General features: G+C 36.1%; 1 pseudogene; it reads left to right on the top strand.

The window, feature by feature from the left end:
- The first annotated feature begins 5,022 nt into the window (after positions 1-5,022).
- LOC118856561 lies at positions 5,023-5,864 on the top strand (annotated as a pseudogene).
- Positions 5,865-26,461: the final 20,597 nt, after the last annotated feature.

The following is a 26,461-nucleotide window of genomic DNA, read 5'->3' as shown; positions in this document are numbered from 1 at the left end:
TCAGTTGGGTATCTTACCCCACAGGAAAGAAGAGGGAGGAAGATAAAAAAAAAAAATAAAAGGCAGGGGGATGATGGAGTGGAGGGCAGATGGGGGTGGAGGTAATCAAAACAAACACTTTGGAAAGGGGACAGGGTCAAGGAAGAAAATTCAATAAAGCGGGATGGGTTGGGAAGGAGCAAAATGTAGTTAGCCTTTCACAACATGAATATTGTGGAAGGGTTATACATAATAATACATGTGTGGCCTAGGTTGAATTGCTCAACTTCTTAGGGAGGGTGGGTGGGAAGGGAAGAGGGAAGGGAATTTGGAACTCAAAGTTTTAAAATCAGATGTTCAAAAACAAAAAAACTTTTTGTATGCAACTAAAAAATAAGATACACAGGCAATGGGGCGTAGAAATTTATCTTGCCCTACAAGAAAGGAAGGGAAAAGGGGATGAGAGGGGAGGGGGGTGATAGAGGGGAGGGCTGACTGGGGAACAGGGCAACCAGAATATACGCCATCTTGGAGTGGGGGGGGAGGGCAGAAATGGGGAGAAAATTTGTAATTCAAACAGTTGTGAAAATCAATGCTGAAAACCAAATATGTTAAATAAATAAATTGCATTAAAAAAAAAAAAAAAAAAGTTCTTCATATGTCATTCAGCTAATGGGGGAGATTAAGTGTTTTGCAGTCTTAAGGTTTGCCATCTGGTTAACAAAGGTTTAAACAGCATAGGCAAGTTGAGAGTGTGATTAGGCACCATTAATTTAGGCAGTAGGCTAAAAATGAAGAGTAGTTCTTCGTTCACACGTTCATTCCTCCTTTCAACAAATACGTGAGAGTAATAGTACATGAGTGTGTCAGTCAACTAACATTTATTAAGTGCCTACTATGTTCCATGCACTGTGCCAAGCATATTCACAAAGGCTACCAAACAGCACCATAAAAATCCCTACAGTTTAGGCACCATGTAGCAGCTGGTGTTTTATTAAGCTAGAGCAGCTCATATCTATCTGCTAAATCCTCCCCTTTCTGGCCCCAGTTTCTCCACTTGAGCAGTTCAGGCCTTTGATCAGATATTTTTTTCATTGGTAACTTCTGGAAACAAATCCTATTTAGGCTAATAGGGAAGGCTAGAGTGGGATCCAAATGCCTAAGGGTATTGGGACCTAGGCTCAACCCTCCAAGGTTGAACAGGGACCCAGATCACAGGGAACAGAACAGGAAGTAAGTCTTGGTATAAAAGTGTGATATAAAAGTCCACTTTCCTTTTTCATGGTGTAATAGAGATTTATGTGGGTTCTAAAAGGATATCAATGCATGTCTTTAAATAGTAGAAAAGATAAATAGGAATAAATGGAATGAAACAGCCTATGGGGAGAAAGTTTGTTCATAACTATGAAATAAGGGGAATCAAGTGGAATGAGTGGTCCTATTCATTGAAATTAGGGAGAGTATGAGTGTGTGTGTGTGTGTGTGTGTGTGTATGCGTGTATGTGCATATGTGTGTGAATATTAGTACCCAACTTTCTGTCTATGCTGTTTTTTTAAGAAAAAGTTATAAGAAAGATGCATTATATGTTCATTTTAATATTATTTTGAGGAGACAGGTATTGTTGTTTTAACCCAATGGTGTTGGTGGCCACAAAAAAAAAAGCAAGAATGGTCATCATAACTTATTAGATAAAAATAAATTATTTATATTATGTTCTCAAAGAAATCCATTTTCTTCATGAAGAAAACCAACATACAATACTTTCTGTGTGTCAGCATGTAATCTTGATAAAATCCTTTATGCCTAGCTTACTATTGGACAGTAGTAATTCTTGAGCTGGGACCCAAAGACCTGAGTTCAAATCCAACCTTGAACACGTACTAGCTGTGTGACCCTGGGCAAGTCACTTAACCTTGATTGCCTCAGTTTCCTTACCTGTTAAATGAGCTGTAGAAGGAAATGGAAAATCATTCCAGTATCTTTGCAAAGAAAACCCCAAATGGGGTCACAAAGAAATGGACAAAAAGGAAAGGACTGAACAATAACAATTCATGTGATGTCCAGCAGTTTGTTTAAACCTCCTATTCTTTTTAGGATTGAAAACTAAATTAAGCTGTCAATTCTCTCCACCGAAGAAAAAGAGTCACATTTAGGTTGCTTTTAAAAGATTTTCCCCCTCCAAATCTGTTCAATAATATTATTTGTTGAAGAGGATGTCAACAAAACAGGAAATTTATACAAATGGGATCCCATATTTTGGAAAGAGAATGGTCTTCCCATCTAGCTAAGTGGTGTGGTAGATAGAACACAAGCCTGGAGTCAGGAAGACCTGAGTTCAAACTTGACCTCATACATTTAACTAGTTCTGTGATCCTGGGCAAGTTGCTTCACCTCTGTATGCCTCAGTTTCTTCAACTGAAAATGGAGATAATAGAATCTACTTCAAAGGGTTGTTCTGAGGATCAAATGAGACAATATTCAAAAAGTACTTAGCACAGTGTACGGCACACAGTACATGCTTAATAAACACTTGTTCCCTTCCTCTCCCCTCCTCATTGAAATCTAAGTGTTACCAAATGCCCCTAATCTTTAGATACGGTTACGGCCCAGTAGAATGTAAGCTACTTGGAGGCCAAGATCATGTTCACTTGTGTCTTTATGTCCTCAGATCCTAGCATAGTGCCTTACACATAGTAGGTGCTTAGTGAATGTGTGCTCTATTGGCACAAAAATGAAAAATTTCATAGACATCACTATTTAATTTATTCAGTATTATATGCTCTTGTTACTAGGTCTAAATAAGTAGTAGTCATAGTTCCTGCTATATAAAACTTTGGCAATATTTTTCATCTTTCTGAAAAAAAGGTATTTGGAAAAATGTTGAAATTCACCTCAGTCATTAACAATCATCTCCCTCATATTTCTTTATTTAATGCTTAATTCTTCTAAAGCTTTACAAAGAATCTATTCCTTAAATTCTGATCATTTTTGAATGTAATATTTTTGAGAAAGGAAAAATTATATAGAATCACCATAAAATAATTTGTTGACATTATATTACAGCATCTTCTCCTTCTTTCTCTATACACAAATACATACATATATAAACATACATATATTTCAAAGGAGTCATTTACTTTTCCGCTAATACTCAGAAGATATGGTTAGATAATTAAGTTCTGTATTTTTCCCTCAGCTGTATAGACTACAGTTAACCTATTTATATTTCTTAAATTTCTGCATTCATTTAAATAAAAATGTAGATGTGGCCAAGTAAAACACCAATGTGGTAAAGCTGGGTTCCAGCAAGAGAACAGAAACCAGCTCTGCACGTACAAGTGAAAGAGGCCTAAGTAGACTTTTGGGCTTCTCTATTCACTTTCATTAACTACTAAAAAGAAGTTATGATGGTAGGGGAAAAAATTAAAACCATAACAATAAAGTAAACTGATGAAGATTTCTATCAATTTAGGAATAAAACTACCCCAAATACTGATTCTTCACTTTATAAGAGTTTGAAAATTCTAATACTCAGGTCACTCTGGAAACTTAGAATTTGGGTGGGGGGCAGGGTTGGCTATTGATAGTGATCCAGAAATCATCCAATCAAGTATACAAGAATTTATTAAATATTTATTATGTTCCAGACATTGTACTAATCACTAGGAAAACAAGGGAAGGTAAAAGGAATCTTTGTCCTCAAGAAGCTCATATTCTAATGCAGGAGACAACAAGAAAACAACTATATAAATATAAGATCTACAAGGAACAAATTGGTGATCTTCTCAGATGGAAGGCATAGCATTTGGGGATCTCTGCTGAGCACCCTGACTCATTTCCCTAGGTTATCACAGATGGTCTCCATGATAACCTGACCTCATAGATGAGGACAGACTGACCATGGCTACATGCAAAGAGCAAACACATCTTAGGGAGTTTACTCAAAACAGAGCAGAAATAGAAGAGCAGAAGTGGGATTGGAGTTGTGGCAACGCTAAAGAACATTCCTCTAACCAATGAGACAGTCTTTAACAATTTTGTAGCCAGCAGCTTGCTTCCTTTTCTGTAAAATGCACAGGTTGAACTAGATGACTTTCAAATCTTCCATCCTTTGCTTTATGATGCTGATGACAATGCTAATGACAGACCATTAATTCTGAGCTGAAAGAGACCTCAAGATCAGACTCAGTTCCTTGTTTTACAGGTAGCTGGGGCATTTTTATCCCCATTTCACAGATAAAAGAACTGATGAATAAGTGAATGAATGATTCAGATAATCATCTGTAAAATTCAAACCATAAGAGGTGTTTGGCTTTCATTATCTGAATATTTCGCTTGAATATAGCTTTGTTGTTGTTCTGAATTATTTAGATAATTGCCATACTTCACTTTGTACATATAAACATAGCAAAAAATCTGGCTGCTAAGGAACCAATAAGTATCAGTTTAAAATCCATTTTTCTATGTTTCATCATATTAAAAATATTTTATAAGTACTGAGCAAAAAAAGGGTGAGGTGAGGTGAAAGGGAAGGCATTTTAAACTGTGGTCAGAGTTTAGAAACTATATAGAGTTTCTCCTTTGGAAAAACAGGCTCCTGTGAGCAGTAGCTTCCAAAGTGCTGCTAGAAACAGGCAACAATTTTAAAATGTGAAAGGTCTATTGAAAAAAATAACTATTAATCAATATTCAAGATGTTTGGTTTGGCTTTCCTTTCATTTGAAATACAAAAGCATTCTGAATAAAGAAGGGGTTTGCTTCAATAACTTCACTACAGAGAAAATCCAATACTTAAGTAGTGATAATACCCTGTGTTACTGTCATTTAGGTGATTAAAACCTATGATGCTTAATATCCAAGTTGATAACAAGGTCTGAAGCTAACTTGAGCAGCTGAAGTGTAGACAGAAGCAAAAAGCTCATACTGGTTACATAAAACCTTCTCTATTGCTTCTGTCTGCCTGACCTTCAGCAGGACCAGTACCACCATGTTCTGTTGAGTTACTATCACAGGCTACTCCTCCTGGGCTCTGCAGCCACAATAGATCCAAGTCAGAAATATGGCAGCCCTAAAAGATATTACCAGGAGATTCAAGTCAATCAAAAACATCCAGAAAATTACCAAGTCTATGAAAATGGTGGCAGCTGCAAAGTATGTCCTAGCTGAGAGAGAGCTGAAATGAGTCAGAGTATATGGAGTTGGATCTTTGGCTCTTTAGGAAAAAGGTGATATTAAGGCTGCAGAAGACATGAAGAAACACCTCATTATTGATATATCCTCAGATCAAGGCCTTTGTGCTGCTATCCATTCCTCACTTGCTAAAATGATGAAAAATAGGATTGCTACCCTCACAGCAGCAGGGAAGGAAGTTATGATTGTTGGAGTTGGTGACAAAATCAGATTCATACATAATAGGACTCACTCTGACCACTTCTTGGTGACATTTAAAGAAGTGGAGAGGAAGCCCCCTACCTTTGGAGATACTTCAGTCATTGCCCTTCAGCTACTAAATTATGGATATGAATTTAATGAAGGACCTATTATCTTCAATAGATTCAGGTCTGTTATCTCTTATAAGACAGAAGAAAAACCCATCTTTTCCTTAAATATCGCTGCAAATGCTGAGAATATGAGTATTTATGATGTCACTGATGCTGATGTGTTGCAAAATTATCAAAAGTATAGTCTGGCAAACAGCACCTACTACACTCTAAAGGAATCCACCACCAGTGAGCAGGGTGCAAGAATGATGGCTATGGACAATGCTAGCAAGAATGCCCCTGAGATGATGGATAAGTTGACTTTGACATTAAATCATACTTGCCAAGCTGTCATCACAAAGAAGTTGATTGAAATCATCTCTGATGCTACAGCTCTGAACTAACAGATCCAAATTTTATCCAAATTCAAGAGGTAAAGATACAAAATATGAGCTCTGTTGTGTACATGGTCCACAGTGTACATGGAAGACAAAAGATTTGTAAATTATCTTACAATAAACAAATTGTGTGGAAAAAAAATCTTCTCTATTGGTTTTAATTAGGATAATTTTTTCATACTTCAAAATATTTTAGAAAATCCATGATTTCACCAGAATGGCTATTCTTTTCAACAATATTAACTATAGCCCTGGCTGGTAAGCTATAAGGGCACAAGAATTAGGCAGTAACTAAATGTGTGTATCAGTAGGGTACCTACCAAGTAGGATTCCTACCCTATTTCTATTACATTAAATCTTGCTCCTAATAAAAGTTCTCTTGTTTATTAATGTCTTATACAAATTAGTTACTGAATTCATAGTGATGTTTTTAAGTTACATTGTTATTGAGATAAATCAATCATAAAAATGGATTTTCTCTCTGAGTTATTTTTCTGCAACTGGAGTTGTCTCTCTCTTTTAAGCTACTTTAATAGTCACCACTGTCCACCTAGTGGCAGCCTCCAAGATTTCAGGCAAAAGTCTAGTAGAAAATAATTAGTTGCCCGTGACTGAACTCTAACATATTTCAGTGCCAGGAAAAATCAGATCATGATAGATTTAGAGCTAGAAGAAGTCTTAGATGTCATCTAGTACAACTCCCTCATTTTTTAGAAAAGGAAGGTGGGGTCTAGAGAGAAGTACCTTACCCCATATATGGTCTGACTTTGGTTTTAATATTATAACATACTAAGTTTCATCTGACTCTTTACATCCTATGAATTTTTCACCTGTCTACTGTCTGAAATGTTATTCCTGACTCCATGTATCCATCTGTTAAAGTTCTCTAACCATATATTAAAGCCCAGTTCAAAGATCATCTCCTCCATGAATTTTCTTTGGATTCCTCCTTCCCTCATTGGGGAGGAATGTCTCTGTCTCTGTCTTTTTCTGTCTCTCTCCCTTTTTCTCTCTCTCTCTTTCCCTATCTCTCACCCTCATCTGATATCTCAATGTATTTTCTTTGCACTTCTTTTTTGTACTTAACTATGTTCTATTTCATATTACAGTTATTTGTGTTTGGCCTTAGCTTTCCTACTAGAGTAGAAACTCTTTGAGGACAGGGACTATAGTCACCTCTCCCTAACCATCTTTCTCCTTCCTCCCTTTACTTGTGTCCTACTTAGTTGCAATGTTCTCTTCTATGACATCTACCAAGTCAACAAATATAGTCCATAGGGGTGCCCTTCTCAATGGAAGTCATTCAGAAACATCACACTGAGACTACAGGACCATCCATGCATATTCAAAAATCCTAGCTCTGTGATCCACACAGAGTAGATGCTTAATAAACATATGCTAAATGTATTGAATTATCCATCTCCCTTAGTTCTTGCAAGAAGTGATTAAATAAGAACCACAAAACAGTCCTGACTTCCTTTATGAAAAGGGACAGATAAATTTTAGAATGGTTACTTTCTTGATATTCATTTTCATGTTTTAAAAGTGTATTTGATATTGCCTTTATGTGTTTTTAGGATAATGACATAAAACAATACTCCTAAGTTAATTACAACAATCTAAATGTCTGTTTCCACTAAACCTTCAAAAGGATTCCTGAAAAAGAAACAGATCTTTAATGCTCATACTTATTTTAAAAATATTTTTCTTTCAGCTAATTTCCAGTCAATTCAACAGACATTTACTAAGTCTCTGCTATGGGCAAGGCACAGTGCTCTGAGTACTGGCTGCTCAGACAGCCATAGCTTCTCTCTCTTAATGGCTTTTGATGTGAACTTTTTATTTTCTTTTTTAAAGAAAACTGTTCTTCTCAAATGTGTGATGTAACTTAACGATTTGGGAGTGCTGTCCTCCATTTAGGCACTGAGAAAACCTGGAAAAGGCGCTACAGGGTAAGTCAAAGACAGAACTTTGAAACTGACTTCTATTTCATAGGGGTCTCTAGAAGCCCCCATCTAGATTGCACTTCTTAGGCACTGGCCAGTTCTGCCTGCCCTTCCATGATAGGCTCTGTCTTCACTTTTTTAAAATACCAGCAGGCTCCTTGTGGGTGGGATCAAATGACTGCCCTGCTCCCTTCACCTGTGAAATTTCAGAGTCTATTTGAAAAGGGCCATTGTTTTCCAGGAATGCCAGGCCCAGTCCAGGAAAGAAAGTCTTCATTTCAACAGGAATTTGGAGCCTGCCTGAGAAGGCCAGCCAGTTACTTGGTGAAAACTATGGCAATTCATTCAAGTTCTGAACAGTTATACTATCTGGGCCTCACCCTTTTACTTTCAACTCCTGAGTTTTAAGACAAATGCGTTTTTATCGCAGGGATATGTGTGCCTCAGTATATGGAGGGAGTAGAACCGGGGTGGGGGGTGGGGACTAGGGGGGTGGTGATGAATGCAAGTGTGGACTTGTATGGAGGTGGAGAGGAGAAAAGCCCTCACTACAAGTCCTGGGCCCTAGCCATCAGAAGGAGACATAGGTTTCTCTGTTCTAACTCCTGTCCCCTACATTTACAGCACTTAAGTGCATTCATGTGAATAAGCTCATATGTTTAACAAGCATTCTGAAAGGGGCTCCCAATAAAATATATTTGTACAGGAATACAAAACAAAGATACAGTGTTTGTATTCAAGACCTGGACAGAAGACCCCTGTCTTGAGCAAATTAAAAATAATTTCTAAAGTAAAGTCAGGACTAGGAGCTGACAGAAAGCTCTGATTTTTTTTTCAACCACTTGATACCTGGGGCCCACAGTCAAACCTTTCTTGTGAGGGTCCACAGGGACTGGCTAGTGGTTTTACTATCTGAAGTTCCCACTGTTTAGACTTCACTGACATTTTCTACAAAATGGCTTGGGTATTTTCCAAGACTGACGGATTCCACTAATAAAGTGTTTCACTTTTCAGAGTCTTTATTAAGGAAATCTGCCTTTACCCCCTCAGAAACTGCAAGGCAGCATTCAATGAACACTGGTGGAAATGTGAAATATAAAAATAAGTCCTAGCCTACATCTTGAACTTGAAAGCAAGGCATTCACGCCTGTATGTGTTTATTAGTAAGCCAGGAGGCAAGGAGGTGGTGGTGCCAGACCCAAAGTTTGGGGATGGAGTGTGCAAATATATTTTTCAAGGTAATAGACAAGGCTGACCTAAATATGAACTGATAATTTTATATGTTATCACTCCACATCCAAACATTTTGCAAAGTTTTACTTTTCCCTGCATCTACTTCTCTGGTCCTGATTTCATTCTTTATTCAATAGTAATGTTCTGCTATTTGGTAGTAAACTGACTGCTTGCTGTCCACATATTTCCTAAACATGAAAGCAGATTTACATATGACAAATAACACAAAATGAAGACCATTACAGTGAAAGGGATGATATTTTTGCTTCTTTTCTCCTATTGACATTTCCTGTAATTTTGCAGAGAAAAAAAAAAACTGATGTGGTAATATTATTAGCCATAGGACCCTGGCATGGCCAGTGTACAAAAGGAAGCTTGTCCTTTGGGGACCTGGTTTTGAATCAGTTACGGCCAACAGAAAAATACTCTTTTGTAGCTGCTAAAGTTCAGGAATGAATTCTGGCAGTCTAACCTAATTCCCTAAAGCAGAGTCCACATTACCAACCTCCAATTGGCAGGCTTAACTTGTAATTCCCACTAGGGCTGAGGGGAATGAATGGATTTCGTTGAGGTGTCCTGAGTCATCTACAAAGTGGCTGGTCTGTATGTACTTTCCTCCTTCTAACCTTCCCAAAGGTGTCATTCAGAGAAAAATGAAGCTTATAGCCTACTGGCTATCCAGAGGCATGCAAGGTTGTTTTCTGAAGCTAAAGTCCCTAATGAAGGAATACTTTATTTCTCTTTATCTAAAATGAAGTAGAGTAGAAAATATTCTTCTTGCATCATTTTTTTCCTTCATTTCCTCTTCCTAGCATCATAATGAGCAACTGATAACAATTTAGTTCAATTCAATAAGAATTATTAAGTACCTACTTTGTGCTTGGCATTGAATGGAGCAGCTCCTGCCCTCAGGGAGTTTATATTCTTTCTCTAGGAGAAATTACCAGTATACAAATAAGAGAATGCATGAGAGATACAATGCATATTGAGAGAGCACTAAAATCTTGGGGAAAGGGTAAGAATCTATCTGCTAGACAAAGATTCAAGCTTGGTCCTAAACACTGATTCATACTCTCACATAATGAATGACCCACAGATTACAGATTGACTTGATTCTTTGCCTAGGACCAAGGAAACTTTTTGCTTCAATTTTTAACAAATAGAAAAATTGAGTGATTGCATAATCAGCATGGAGTAACGGAAAGAGTAGTTAGATTTGCAATCAGAAGTCCTAGATTAAGATATCTGTTCTGCCATTTACTATCCATGTGACAATGAATGAGCAAGTCACTAATTTCTCTCTTGTTCTGTTGCTCATCTATGAAATGAAAGGTTTCAACCAGATAAATGATAACTAATAGTCCTTCCAATTCTAAATCCTACAACTATTCCTCCTCTCACCTCTCCCAAAGCAACTTCTTATATAAGTAACTATTGCCCAATAATTGTGATAGGATGAATTTGTTTGAAGGGCATCTTGTTGTTTCTGTCTTGTTTGATTTTTAAACAAAACCTTTGACATCACTGGTATAGGGAACTTTTAAGTTAAAAACTCCCTTTATCAATTCAGTACCTGCTCAGTATCAGTACCTGCTCAACCTGCTATCAGTACCTGTTCAACAATGCAAACAAGAGCTTCCTGAGGTATTGAGGTCAGGTGATTTGTCTAGGGGTCATACATCCAGTATGCCTTCAAATTAGCATTTTCTTTTAAATCTGTCAATCCTTTTTTATCTTCTTAATACATGCCTTCTATTTTTCTCAATTTTGCAGGAATTTACTCATATCTCCTATCTCCATTCTCTCCTACCCTCCTCATTCTTTTGTCTTCAGTCACTATCTTGAGCAGGAATATGGGATAAAACCAAAGCACAGTAAACACAGTGGTGCATGGGCCACTTCAGCTCCAGTGAACTATTCTTGGTGATTTCAGTAGAGCATGAGGAGAACAGAATAAGAGGACAAAATGAGAATCCCACCAAAAGCAATCTAAGTCAGCCAGTAGATTTAATTTACCAGCCTTCTAACTTTCTACAGAAAGGAACTAATCTCTTAACAAGGTGCCCCTCCTTTTTTCCCCTAACAGTCTGATATGTTCTGAACCAATAAATGACCCATGGTCACCCAAAGGTCACCAGGGATTTCTATCCTAAAATCATTCATAAACTTCAAAAAAAGTCATAACTGTTCTAAAACATAAGACACCAATAGTGGGTAGCCTATCCTTTCCATCCCACTTATTGAAAGGAATATAAAGGGCAGGATTTGGGTCAGAGATAAAGAGACATCCACCTAACAAAATTCACATTGTAAAGTCGGGGACTTTCAACTTTCCCATTGCCTTGCCAATGTTTCCCTACAGGCAGCCTAAAAGACTACTCAGAAACGTTTGAATAAAAGCCCAAACAATGGTTCCTTCACCAGTGGGATCTTTAATTGATTACGGCTGTGTTTAGGGGAGCAGAAGAGACTTTACACAATATGACACAATGCCTTCAGTTTTAAAAATGCTGAGTAATGTCCAGGGGAAAAGAGATCCATCATCAACCCCACTGATTTAACTTTATATAGAACTGTCTGTGTTATTTATTTAAAAATACAATAAATCCACACCACCTTTTTGATTGAATCCCTAGCATGAATGGGGGTGAGGGATGAGGGGAGAGAGCTAATTTCCATGAATGTACATGCCATGGAGCATGTGAGATCGAAATATTAAACATTAGACAGAAGAATAAACAATAGGCACTTCCTGGAATCCCCCTTCAGCCAGGCTCCCATATCTGTCAGTTTGCTGAGGTCCTCACAGAACTACAGCATTTTTTTTTAAGCAAGTCAAAGTTAGTTCAGATAAACCAAGGAGTAATAGTCACTTTGGTAATTCATATTGTTTTAAAAAAAAATCTGATTAAAAAAAGTGAGTTTACTTTCCCAGATGTTCTACTGCTAGTTGAAATTAACTAAAATAACCCCAAAGATTCCACCTATTTATTTAGAAACCTAGTAGACCAAGAACAGTTGAAGGGATTTAACTGGAATCAGTAGATGGCTTTTTATTTGTCTGCAAACAGTGACCTCTACAGGTCAAACTACCACAAAAACACAGACTTTTCAGTTCTGTGAACTTGAATTAAAGATGATTTATTCAAGTCAGAAGCGTGTTGTGACTTATGGTATTAGCTTTAAAAAATGCATTAGATCATCAAAGCTATTTTATCCTTCGAATTGTCAAACCCCACCCAAATCAAACATTCTCTGATAAATCAGTCTTCAGAGCTGCTGACTCCAATTTCAAAAGGCAGTGATAACCTGACAAGTTTTTTAGCTAGGATTAATGAACTATGATGGCTGTGGTCTAGAATTCACCATGATGATACTGAAATACTTGGTTTTTGTTTTAATGAAAATTAGGCAGGTAAACCTAGGAAGATTACTTCTGAATTCAAATCTATGAGCCTGAACGTGGATGTCTACCAACCAATAAGCATTTATTAAGTGTTGGATAAGTGGCAAGAACTATATAGGCCCTGGGAACATAAAGACAAAAATAGCTCTTGCCCTCAGGGAACTCACATTCTATAAGGAGAGACAACATGTACACCTATATGTAAATTCAAAATATTTATAAAGTAAATTAATTGAGGGGGAACCACTAGCAGCTGGAGGAATTAATAAAAGACATCATAGAGAAGGAGAAACTTAAGCTGGGCTTTGAATGAAATAAGGAATTATAAAAGGTAGAAGTGAAGAGGAATACCCTTCAGACATAGAGGACAGGCCGTGCAAAGGCACGGACATGGAAAATGAAATGATGGAAATGGAAGCTGGAATGTCTTGTGTAAAAGAGCAGGTAGACTGACTAAAAACTAGAGTCTGTGAAGAAGAGTAATGAGTGATATGAAAGTTAGGCTGGGAGAGTCTTTAAAAGCCAAATGGAAGAGCCACTGGAAGTCTTTGAATAAGGGAGTGATATGGTCAGATGTGAGCTTTAGGAACATTTGGGCAGCTGTGTAGAGGATGATTTGGAAAGGGAAAAGAATGATGCAGGAAAAGCAAACAGGAGGCTAAGCCAGGTTAGAAGTGATGAGGATGGCGGCATAATGAGCAAAGAGAGGGGGATAGATGTGACACATGTTGTAGAGGTGGAAATGACGAAGCCTGGCCACTGTTTGAATATGGAAGCTGAGGGAGAGTGAAGTATGACTTAGATTTTGAACCTGGGAGCCTTGAAAGATCATGAATCCATCTATAGACATAGAGGAAGGAGTTCAGAAGACAGGTGGGTTTGGAGAAGAAGAATACTCTTTTGGACATATTGAGTTTGAGATGGTCATCTGTAAAAAGAGTTGGAGAAGGATATGGCAAACCACTCCAGTATCTTTGCCAAGAAAACCCAAATTGGATCATAAAGAGTCAGACACAACTGAAATAATACAATAACAAGATATCCATTTGGAAATGTCTGGTATGCATCAAAAATACAGAAAAGATTGATTTTTTTTTCTCACTCGCTATAACTTTTTCTTAGTTGATGACTTAACTGCTCATTTCTAAGGATCTCTTATTTTTGAAATCTAAGAATTTTTCCTCTTTTAGTAACATGATTATTTAGTATGTGATAGCCTGTCTCTTCAATAAAGTTTTATGCTGTTGTCTCACTGAAGCACAGATATGATCTTGGGTTCTTGAAAATGAGAACATAAAAAAGATCAACACTGGCAGATCCTATTAAATCAGATTTTAAAATTTTAGATCAGATATAGTCCTTGCCCTTGTGGAGCTTATAGTTCAAAAACAGAATGAACTGCCTTGAGAGTCCTGAATTTCCTCTCACTCTAGCTTTTTAAGCAGTGGCTATCAGGAATGTTTTACAGAAATTTCTTATTCATTAATTCATTAAATCATTCATTCATTCCACAAGTATTTATGAAGCACATTCAGTGTTCTAGATACTGTGCTATACTAAGGGATATAAGGATAAAAACAAAGTAGTCTGTAACCTTGAGAAGTTTAGTAAGTCAATGGCAGTTAATAAACATTTATTAAGTACCTACTGTGCACTAGACACTGTGCTAAAAGGCTGAGGATGAGGCAAAGACAAAATAAAGTTTCTGCTCTCAAGTTGTTCGCACTTCAATGGGAAAGGGTAGGTTATGAAGGATTGTGAATGTAAACAGGATTTTATATTTGATTCTATGGTTGGAGTTTATTCTGTGTTTGGGAGTGACATGGCTTCCACAATTTACATTCTATGGAATAGGTGATAAGGAGAAAGAATACGTCCATAGATAGAAAAATGCAAAGTAATTTGGAAACCAGAAGTACTATCAGTTACATTTGGATTAAAGCAGAGGCCCCTTCTAAGTGAGATGTTGTGCTTCTAAAAGGCTTTAAATGTGATCCTACCAGAAAACTTTGTCTTAGCTGACTTTGGAGAAGCTTATTATCAAATTGACTGCTTTAAAAAAAAAGACAGAAACTCACAGTTTCTACTAACATGTGGAGGAAAGAGTTCAGTTGTAATTTGCGTTGGTAGAGGGAGTTATTTTTGTCCTTCATGCTCAGAGAGGACCAAAATGATACTACAATGTTGGGGCAATGTACAGTGTGTCCAACTGTGGCTGATCAGACCAATATAAGCTCAGAAGGCTCTACCATAAGTTGGGCACAAATAGTCTGCAACAGTCCCCACTGGGGATGGAGATCTTCTAAATTTATGTATCTCAAGTATCTTTTGATCTACTTTTTTTCTGCTTTGCTCATAGAACACAGTGCATTCTTTGATGTGGGCATGCAATGCTGCATGGTCCTGTGCCGGCATCCACCATGTGTCAGGATTGATACCTTGAGAGAGACCTTGAGAGTGTCCTTGTATTGCTTCTTCTGACCTCCATGTGAGCAATTGCCTTGTGTGAGTTCTCTGTAAAATAGTCTTTCAGGCAAACTACGTGGCCAGCTCATTGAAGTTGTACTTTCTGCAGGAGAGTTTGAATGCATGGCAGTTCAGCTTGAGAAAGGATCTGTGTCCAGTACCTTATTTTGCCAGGTGATCTTCAGAATCTTCCTAAGACAATTCAAATGGAAGCATTTAATTTTCTGGCGTGAGCACTTGACTCTCTGGGTTTCATAGGTATACAACAATGGGGTCAGGGCAATGGCTCTGTAGATCATTGTTTTTTTGGTAGGCAGCCTAATACCTCTAATCTCCTACACTTTCCTTCAGAACCTCCCAAATGCTGAGCTAGCTCTGGCAATGTGTGCATCAAACTCATCATATCCCTGGAAAGTATAATTTTGCAGATGAGGAAACTGAGGCAAACAAAGGTTAAGGTTAAGCTAGTAACAACAGCTAGTAAATGTTTAAGGTAGAGTGTGAACTCAGCTCTTCTTGATTCTAGGTGCGGCACTCTATCCACTATGACACCTCGCTGCATTCAGTAATCCCACTTGTGTGTTAAATATGTGTATGTGTGTATGTTATATAATTAGGTTATGTGTCCATGAATAGATAACTCTAGAGGCTTGTCCAGGGCAGCTAAGTGATGCAGTAGATAGAGTGCTGGGCCTGGAATCAGGAAGACTCATCTTCTGAGTTCAAATGTGGCCTAGCTGTGTGATCCTGGGCAAGTCATTTAACCCTACTTGCCTCGGTTCCCTCAATTGCAAAATCAGCTGGAGAAAGAAATGGAAAAACACTCCAGTATCTTTGCCAAGAAAACCCCTAATGGGGTCATGAAGAATCTAACACAATTTAAATAACTGAACAACAAGAGGCCTGTCCACCCACCCCTCTGCAAAAGAGAGTTTGATTCTGGCCAAGAATAGAAGCAAGAGACTGGGGCCATGAGGATAGCCACTCTGCTCTCCTTATATAAATGGGGTATCAGGCTAAAATTATATTTATCTGTTCCCTTAAATATTGTTAGTCTATGGAAAATAATTTTTAGTTTCAAGCTGAGATGCTAATTAGTATCTCTTAACAGGGAAGGAGTGACCCAATCTGCATATCCAAGACTTTTGACTCCTTTCTCATTATTTGCTATTTACACAAAGACCACACATGGCAAATAAACTCATTTATCCAAGCCAATAGTAAACAGAAATCAGAGAAGCTATAAATATGAGAACATACTAGACAACACACAAAGAGAATAAGCTCTCTCACTAGTAGCGAGATACCTCAACTCATTCAGGTGAGAGAATCTCAGATCTTAGCCTAGGAAAAATTCTCTGAAATCTCTCATGTGGTAAACTGGGGAAAGGAACATGATCAAGGTGCCTACTCTTCTATATCTTAAGTTCTTCCCAGAGCCTTCTTCTCCTTTCAGAGACCACTTCCTGATGAGAATCTGGAACTGCTCTTCTCCCTCAAAGCTGACAGCCAAAAAAATCAAGATCTCTCTTGTCTGCCATACCGAACAACCACCAAAAAATTATTTTATATAGCTAGAAAAAAATATAACAAAATTCATCTGGAAGAACAAAAGGTCAAGAATATCAAGGGAATCAACAAAAAAAAAATGTGAAGGAAGGTCGCCCAACAGTACCAGAACTCAAACTATTATAAAATGCTAATCATCAAAACTATCTTGTAGTGGCTAAGAAATAGAGTGGTGGATAAGTGTAACAAAATTAAGTATACAATACGTTGTAATAAATGACCATAGTAATTTAGTGTTTGATAAACCCAAAGATCCAAGCTTTTGGGACAAAAACTAATTATTTGACAAAAACTGCTAGGAAAACTGAAAAACAGCATGGCACAAAGTAGGTAAAGACCATCTCACACCCTATGCCAAGATAAGGTCAAAATGAGTATAGGATTTAGACATAAAGGGTGATACCAAAAGCAAATTGGAGAAGCATAAAATAGTTTACCTGTCAGATCTACGGATAAGGGAAGAATTTAGGACAAAACAAAAGATAGAGAATATTGTAAAAGGTAAAATGGATAATTTTGATTATATTAAATTTAAAAAAATTATACAAATAAAACCAATGTGACCAAAATTAGAAGGAAAGCAGCAAACTGGGAAAATTTTTATGGTAAGTATCTCAGATAAAGGTCTCATCTCTCAAATATATAGAGAACTGAGTAAAATTAAATTTAGTTTTCAAAACCTGAAACTTCAGAGAATTTCAGTTTTTATATACTTATTTGTTGTTTCTATCATGTAGGCTGATATAAGAATCTAAAAAAATCATGAGTGTCTAAATGTAAAATTAACTCTTCTTTTAAAATTATCAGACAGATATTTCAAAAATGGGGAAGTAATTTCACATTCTTTACAATTATTAATATAACTTTATGTGTAAAATTCTTAATCCAATTTTGAGAACTTATTACTAAAACGTAATCAAAGCCTGAATTTTCATGCTAGATACATTTGGAAGCCAGTCATATATGTATATAGTTCTAAAGGAAAAAAATATCTAATTGTGTCTCAAAATTTGCCATTCCATTTAATTAGAAATCTTTTGCATTACATCATTGTCTTATTACTTTGTCTAGCCCCCTCCCCTGCCCCTTTTGGAAGATATCATCCCTACTTACAATTTGACCACAAATACAAATGAAAATCATAAGATTTTTCATAATTGCATCCTATTATAGTAACTCAGAGATGTTCCTATATCAATTTATTAATTTATAGATTTAGTATTGTACTTAAAAAACTTCCACTGCTTACCTGCCCTAATTCTAGAAATCTGCTATGAAAAGAAAAGGAGGGACACAGTTATAACACTGTCAAAACTTGTTCCCTTCAAGGGCACAGACTGACCTGACATATACCACAACAGAGGAAAAACTCTCTTAACTCTGATTCCAGCCATGAGTCATATCTGACAACTAATCATGTAGTCACACTAATCATGTAGTCACAGGGTATCAAAAGTCAGGTTGTGGACTAACCAGGTGGGGAAATTTCCTTTTCAGAAAGGAAATAGCACATTGAGGAAATTGAGTCAAGGATTCTACCTTAGGCCATGCCAAGACTGTCCCCTCAAATTCTCCCAGGGACAGACAGTCACCTGTAACAGTTCTCAGACTGCAGCACATGTCATTTTCTGCCACTGGCTTCATGACAATTCAGACAGCCATCTCTGTAATCAAAACAAAAAACAATAGTAAATCATAGTCCCAAGAGATTTCACCTCAAATAGCAAAATTTCAGCAATCACAACATAGGTTTTGAAAACTATTAATTTCTTGTGTTTACCTAACAGCTATATTTCATTTATTCTTTACTTATAAATTAAAACTAGCCACACTGTAAGGTTTCAGACATGTAGCAAATACATGATAATTGACTCATTTAAACCACCCTCTATATTTTCATAATTTTTAGTGAAAGCCAAAAATTTTCAAATGAAAACTCATGCTTTATTATAGTAAAATTATTATTGTTTTAAAACAAAATATATACCATTAAGTATTTGACTGTTTTCAAATGTCTATTTTTATCATATTCTTTTGAAAGTTCAATTCATTCTCTAACAGCATCCAGATAAAAAGAAGTTATCTTTTTAACAACATTTGTGATCCAATGGTTTTCCAAATTTCATAACAGAATTTGGAAATACAATAACATATAAAATACTATGTATTTAAAAAATGAAACAAAACTTATCAGTCAGATGACTTCAATTTGGCCAAATGCATTTCCAAATTATCTGACATAGAAATTTTTAATCTTATTTCCTTTGATATTTTTTACTAATCACATCTAAAATCCAGTATAGAGTTATCAAGTATGGAGCAATTACATTTAGTTAAAGAAATAAGTCAACATTTATATAGTACTTACCATGTATTAATCACTGTGTTAAGCACTTCACAATCATTATACTATTTGATCCTCACAACAACTTGTGACATAGGTACTAGTGTTATTTTCTTCTTTACAGATCAGGAAACTGAGACAAATGGAGATAAGATAACTTGTGTAAGATCTCACAACTAATAAATTTCCGAGACTGGACTATAACTCAGGTTTTCCTCATTTTTCCAGCATTTTTTTGTTGTCATTGTCCTACACCTTTATTTGGAAACCTGATCAGAGATGAGAGGGGTTAATAGGGTCAGAGAAAGAGGGTTTCTGGGGAGTCAGATGTGGTCTCTGAACTGGGGCAGGAGTCAGAGGGGAGTACCTGAGCTGGAGTGGGGCTTCAAGGGGTTACTGATCTGGGATATAGATCAGATGAATTGGGATGGGGGAGCAAAAAGTCCCTGATTTAAACAACCTTTTTCTCTTTTCATGGTCAAGGAAGTGTTAACAAGAGGCAAGTATAAAATGCAACTTTGAGCAAATCTTCTTCTGAACATGGGCTCCGATAAATTTGTTCTATTTTCTATTATCTTTTGCCTGCATAGCATTCTCAGCTATGATTGCAGTGGGGATGATATGACTTAGTTGGGTTTCATAAAGCTTCTGAATGATCTACAAGTCTTCTGTTGCTATTTATTCATTGAGTCAACATTTTTTTTTTGTCTGAAAGGACCTCAGAAGCCATCTAGTTCAAATCCATTAGTTAAGAAAAACGAGGCCTAGGAAAGTTAAGTGACCAACTCTACCACTTCTTTTCTTTGTCTCTCCTAGGAGATCCTGTCAGTCTTGCTTTTATCTAGATGTGACTTCTTTATGTCTTCTATCCTTGAAACCAGACTTAAATTCAAGAAGACAAGTTCAAATCCTGCTTTGGAAACTTTATGGTTGTGATTCTGGGAAATTTGCTTAACCTCTCCAAGTCTTGGTTTCCTCATCTGTAAAAAAGGATAATAGCTCCTACCTCGCAGTATTGTGGTGAAATTCAACTGAGATAATATATGTAAAGTTCTTTGAAAACCTTAAAGCACTATATAAGCTCTAGCTATTACTATCATTCAATTCTTCCAATAATATCTCAGCTCATTGACACATTATACAAAGAACTCATATACAGAATATTACCAGATAAGTTAACGTTTAGAGATGCTCTAAAAACTGTGCTTCTTAGCATACTTTCTACACCACTCCTTTCCACTCACCCCTCTTCCCACAAGTCCATCACTTTCATTTTGGAAGTGAACTTAGGGTCATTTTTCTTTGTTTCATGGTTTGCCATGAATGAAGATTTCACTGCCAAATAGCCAAGTTACTTGTAATAAATCTCTCCACATTTGGTGCAGTTAATCTTTAAACACTATAATCGTCTATAATCCAGGCTATATTATATTTTTTTCTAGCTTAGTCAAATTTACCTTCCACTGGGCTACTAACAAGAACTTAAGGAACCTCTAAGCCCCAATGAGGCCTCAGAGTATGACTTTGCAAAGTAGTCTTGCTATATGTTCATTAATTATATGCCTTGTCAGAGTAACTGATTATAATATACAGCCAGTCAGCAAATATCACAGGTCTATACGCAAGATACTGTGCTAGGCTCTGGGAATGAAAGGATAAAAAAGAACACAATACCTTTTGCTTTAGCATTTATAGAATGCATTTTGCCAAAGATTTTAGGAGCGTATTTAGATTGTACAGCATGGATGAAATCATGTTTATGAAACCTGTGAATTCTAAAATTCATTTACAAGTGTTCCTGAAATATGTTTGTTTCATTCCATTTTTAAAAATGCTGGAAATCTATGCACTTCCAAACTTTATTTTAAGCGTGAGTTGTAGTACTTGTAAGAGGCAATAGACTATAGAGGTCAGCAAAACTATGAAAATCCTGTAATTATCTAAATCTGAATTAAAATTATAGTTTTGCCAAAAAGCATAAAGGATTAATTTCTGCTTAGTTCAAGCTTGTCAGGAGTTCTATGTCTTTCTTGGTTTGGGCAGAAACTGTCATACTTAGTAGCAGATTTTCTATAAAATCCCTTTTTTCATTCTAACATTTAGTTAAGCAACTTAGCAAATGTTCTCATAAAATTTCAAGGCACAAGCAACTTAAATATTTGTAGTAAAAGGGGATAGAGAAATTAGATAAGTGAAATCCACAGATAATCCAAATACCTAATTTTCAACATTTTCATTTCTTGCCATAATTTTATCAGCACTGCTTCAAGGAGGTAAAATCTATTATTTTGAGTTTCATTTCCATTTATTTTCATTGTTCATAACCTACCACCAGTGCTTAAAAAGTCTGGAAAGAGATGCTTTAAAAAGTGAAGGTTACATATATGTAGATTTTTACTATATGTCATAGATTACATATACTTATCTAGATGCATATTCATATATATACATATATAGTCATTACATATTCACAACTCATTGGGGTAGGCATTATTTTCTCCACTTTATTAATGAGGAAACTGAGGCTTAGAGAAATAAAGGAACTTAGAATCCCTAGTCTCAACTTCTTAAAATCAGGGTTTTACTGATTACACCACCACCAAACACACACACACACACACACACACACACACACACACACACACACTCTGACCAGTGCCTCTTCTACACTTCCATGTTATCTTGTATGCATTTTGTATTTACTCAACTATGTAATGGGGTACTGGCTAATGAGAGCCCAGTCTCAAGAGTTTATACATCATCTGCCTACTGTTAATTCACATAGACTCTTAGTGAGACTGCTCCTGAAAATATGTGATAGAAAGATACCTTTCCTTCTGATTCAAAGCAGGTATAGATATCCTTAGATTATTTCCTGTTCTTTTACTTTGTGGTGATGAAAAAACCTCTTAATTGGCTACTGAGTTGGAATGGAATAGGCATACAAATGTGTGAATGAGAGGAATAATGCATTTTATCCTGGCTATTTTTGAGTGAGGAGGAAGAAAAAATGGTGTGGGACTCTGAGTGAAGAGGAAATGTAGCAGCAGTGGCCAACTGCCTGCTGTCTTATCTCCCCTCCCAGCCACCATGTGACTGTAAACACATGGTGCCTCTCTTTCTGTCTCTGTTTTGTTTATTTTTTCTTGATCTTAAGTGACTCTTAAGTATTAGAGACAGAAAGGACTAAGCTACAACCTTGTGAGTATCAAAAGGTCAGAAGAATCACCAGAGCTCCAACCATTTGAGTCCAAAGGAGAGTGTGCTGGTAGCCACAGCACACAAGCCAAGGAGGAGCCAATTTTATAGAATAATCTGATTGACTCAACTCAGCAGTGAAATGATAGCAGCAGTTGTGATATAATATCTTGAAAATAAGTGAGCAACTCTCCTATCAACTACTTTAAATTTGAGGCCTCTCTCCTCAGGGACCAAGGTGATAAAGGACATTATGGAAATCTGAGTAAATATTCTTTTATAAAAGTGAATTGATATTAACTGGTTAATTCCTATTGAGAGATCAAATGGTCAAACTGATATTGGGAGGGAATACACTAGATGTGGGAAAATGAGCAAAACTACTCCATAACCTCACAGCCCATCTTGATTACCTCTAGTACCCTACACAGAGAAGTAGTTTGGTTCTTGCGACCTAACCTGCCTATTCAAGTTAAGACTGGGAGAGTGAGCCTAAAACTTGAAGTTCATATCTAGATATATTTTGCACCTCATAAAATGTATATTTCCTGTGGGCAGGGATTATTTCATTTTGTCTTCCTATCCTTAGTTTCTAATATGTATGTAGTGTCTAAATAAAAATGTAATACATGCTTATTAATTCAATAATTGATTGGTTCTGACTTTTAATTTCATTTTATTTTTCTGGGAGGAATTATTCTTGCAATGCAATAATTCTTGCATTGTTTGTCAAACTCAGTCTTCTAAACCTTTTGCTTTGACTTGTAGATACTTCTTATGTTCTTCTAATTGTGCTGTCTCAACTTTACTATAATATTTTGGATGAATTATTGAACTTTTTAAAGTTCTTTCTCCTCCATTCTCATGTTTAGGGTAATGACTTCTTTGCTAAGATTTTCTAGATTTTTGATGACAAGACTCTGGGCAAGCCGTTGAAACAGCCCCCCAGGCTTTGATAACTCGATGTTGGTGCTTCTCTGGTAGCTATGTATTACTATGGATAGATTGGTTTGTGTTATTTGCTCTGTTTATATAATGTATGCTTGTAATTTCTGTTTGTATTTGCTCTGAAGTTCAGGGAGCTGCTCTTTTCTTCCTGAACTAAATGAATGATACATATATGTTTAATTAAAGTAAGACTGTTAACCCCTTAAAGTTGCTTTCCTTGGAAAAGCAGATCAAAGAACCTGTGTCGGACAGCCCTTCTGTGTGCTGGTGTTATTGGCCTTACACAGCCACAGTAGCTGCTAGCCACATTGTTGTTACAAAAGATTAAATTATTTATATCCCTAAAAATGAAGATGGTACCGGTAACTCGTGAGAAATGTATCTCTATTAAGGCAGTTAGAAGAAGTATACATAGACTTAATGTGTGGATATAAGTTGGCTTTGCTGTGATGAAATAAAAAACAAAATTAAGGGGTGAAAAAAAGGATTGTACTGGGAGAAGAGGAAGGGGAGAGGCACAATAGGGTAAATTACATCACATGAAGAGGCACAAAAGATCTATTAGAGTAGAGAGAAAGAAGGGAGGGAGTGAGCATAGTTTGAACCTTACTCTCATTGGATTTGCCTCAAAGGGAATAAGACACACAATTCCCCTATAGGGAAGTAGGAGGGGACAGGGGAAAGAAAAGGGAAAGGGGGGGTGGAGCTGATAGAAAAGAAAGTAGAAGGGAAGGCAGAAGTAGGAGGAGAAAGGGGAAAGTAAAGGAGGGACTGATGGAAGGGAGGACAGATTGAGGGAGGTAGTAGTCAGAAGCAAAATACTGGTGAGGAGAGACAGAGCCAAAGGAGAGAGAAGATTATAAGTGGGGGTGGGGGGCAGGGATAGGTTGGAGGGGAACACACAGTTAGTAATCATAACTGCGAATATGAATGGGATGAACACTCTCATAAAATGGAAGCAGATAGCAGAATGGATTAAAAACCAGAATCCCAGAATATGTTGTTTACAAAAAACACATTTGAAGCAGAGAGGTACACACAGAATAAAGGTAAAACACTGGAGCAGAATATAGTATGCTTTGGCTGAAGTGAAAAAAGTAGGAGTAGCAATCCTGATCTCAGACAAAGCAAAAGCAAAAATAGATCTAATTAAAAGAGATAAGGAAGGAAACTACATCTTATTAAAAGGTACCATAGACAATGAAGTAATATCAATATTGAACATAAATGCACCAAGTAGTATAGCATTCACATTCTTAGAGGAGAAATTAAGGGAATTACTGGAAGAAATAGACAGCAAAATCATACTAATGGGGGACCTCAACCTCCCTCTCTCAGAAGTAGATAGATCTAACAACAAAATAAGAAAGAAGTTAAGGAGGTGAATAGAATTTTGTAAAAGTTAGATATGATAGACCTCTGGAGAAAAGTGAATGTGGATAGAAAAGAATATACCTCTTTCTCAGTGGTACATGGCACCTACACAAAAATTAACTATGTATTAGGGCATAAAAACCTTATAATCCAATTCAGAAAGCCATAAATATTAAAGGCATCCTTTTATATCATGATGCAATAAAAATTATGTATAATAAAAAGTCATGGAAAGATAGGCTAAAAACTAACTGTAAACCAAATAATCTCATCCTAAAGAATGAGGGGGTCAAACAACAAATCATAGAAACAATCAATAATTTCATCAAAGAGAATGACAATAATGAGACAATATACCAAAATTTATGGGATATAGTCAAGGCAGTTCTTTGGGGAAATTTTATATCTCTAAATGCTTACATGAATAAAATAGAAAAAGTGGAGATCAATGAATTGGGCATGCAAATAAAAAAGCTAGAAAAAGAATAAATTAAAAATCCCCAATTAAACACCAAATAAGAAATTCTGAAAACCAAAGGAGAGATTAATAAAATGGAAAGTAAGAAAACTATTGAACTAATAAATAAAACTAAGGGCTGGTTTTATAAAAAAAAAAACAAACAATAAAACAAACAGTTGCTTAATTTGATCCAAAGAAAGAAAAGAAGAAAACCAAATTATCAGTATCAAGAATGAAAAGGTGAATTCAAAACCAACAAAGAGGAAATTAAAACAACAATTAAGAGCTATTTTGCCCAACCGTATGCCAATAACTTTGACAATCTTACTGAAATGGATGAATATTTACAAAAATATAAATTGCTCAGATTAACAGAAGAGGAAATAAAATACTTATATTACCCCATTTCAGAAAAAGAAATTGAACAAGCCATCAATGAACTCCCCAAGAAATCTCCAGGTACAGGTAGATTTACAAGTGAATTCTATCAAACATTTAAAGAACAATTAATTCCAATACTACATAAACTATTTGGGAAAATAGGCAAAGAAGGAGTCCTACCAAATTCTTTTTATAATACAAATGTGGTACTAATACCTAAACCAAGAAAAGCCAAAACAGAGAAAGAAAATTACAGCCCAAACTTCTTAATGAATATAGATGCAAAAATTTTAAATAAAATATTAACAAAGAAATTACAGAAACTTATCACAAGGATAATGCATTATGACCACATAGGATTTATACCAGGAATGCAGGGCTGGTTCAATATTAGGAAAACTATCAAAACAATTGACTATATCAACAACAAAACAAACAGAAACCATATGATTATCTCAATAGATGCAGAAAAAGCTTTTGACAAAATACAACACCCATTCCTATTAAAAAAACACTAAAGAACATAAGAATAATCAGAATTTTCCTTAAAATGATAAGTATCATTTATCTAAAACCATCAGCAAGCACTATATTTAATGGGGATAAGCTAGAAGCATTTCCAATAAGATTGGGGGTGTAACAAGGATGTCCATTATCACCACTGTTATTCAATATGGTACTAGAAATGTTAGCTTTAGCAATAAGAGAAGACAAAGATATTGAAGGAATTATGATAGGCAAAGAAGAAACAAAACTATCATTCTTTGCACATGATATGATGATATACCTAGAGAATCCTAGAGAATCGAGTAAAAAAACTATTGGAAATATTTTTAAAATTTAGCAAAATTGCAGGATATAAAATAAGCCCACATAAATCACTGGCATTTCTATATATTACTAACAAAGCCCAACAGCAAGAGCTAGAAAGAGAAATTCCATTTGAAGTTACTGTAGACACTATAAAATATTTGGGAGTCTACCTTCCAAAACAAACCCATGAACTATATGAACATAATTATAAAACCTTTTCACACAAATAAAATCAGATCTAAATAATTGGAAAAATATCAGTTGCTCATGGGTAGGCATATAATAAAAATGACAATTCTACCTAAATTAAACTACTTACTCAGGGCCATACCAATCAAACTAACAAAAAATTATTTGATATAGCTAGAAAAAACAATGATGAAATTCATGTGGAAGAACAAAAGGTCAAGAATATCAAGGGAATTAATGAAAATAAACTCAAGGGAAGGTGGCCTAGCTGTACCA

This window comes from Trichosurus vulpecula, chromosome 7 (assembly GCF_011100635.1).
Source record: "Trichosurus vulpecula isolate mTriVul1 chromosome 7, mTriVul1.pri, whole genome shotgun sequence".
Classification (NCBI taxonomy): Eukaryota; Metazoa; Chordata; class Mammalia; order Diprotodontia; family Phalangeridae; genus Trichosurus; species Trichosurus vulpecula.
This window is presented reverse-complemented; position numbering and strand designations above follow the sequence as displayed.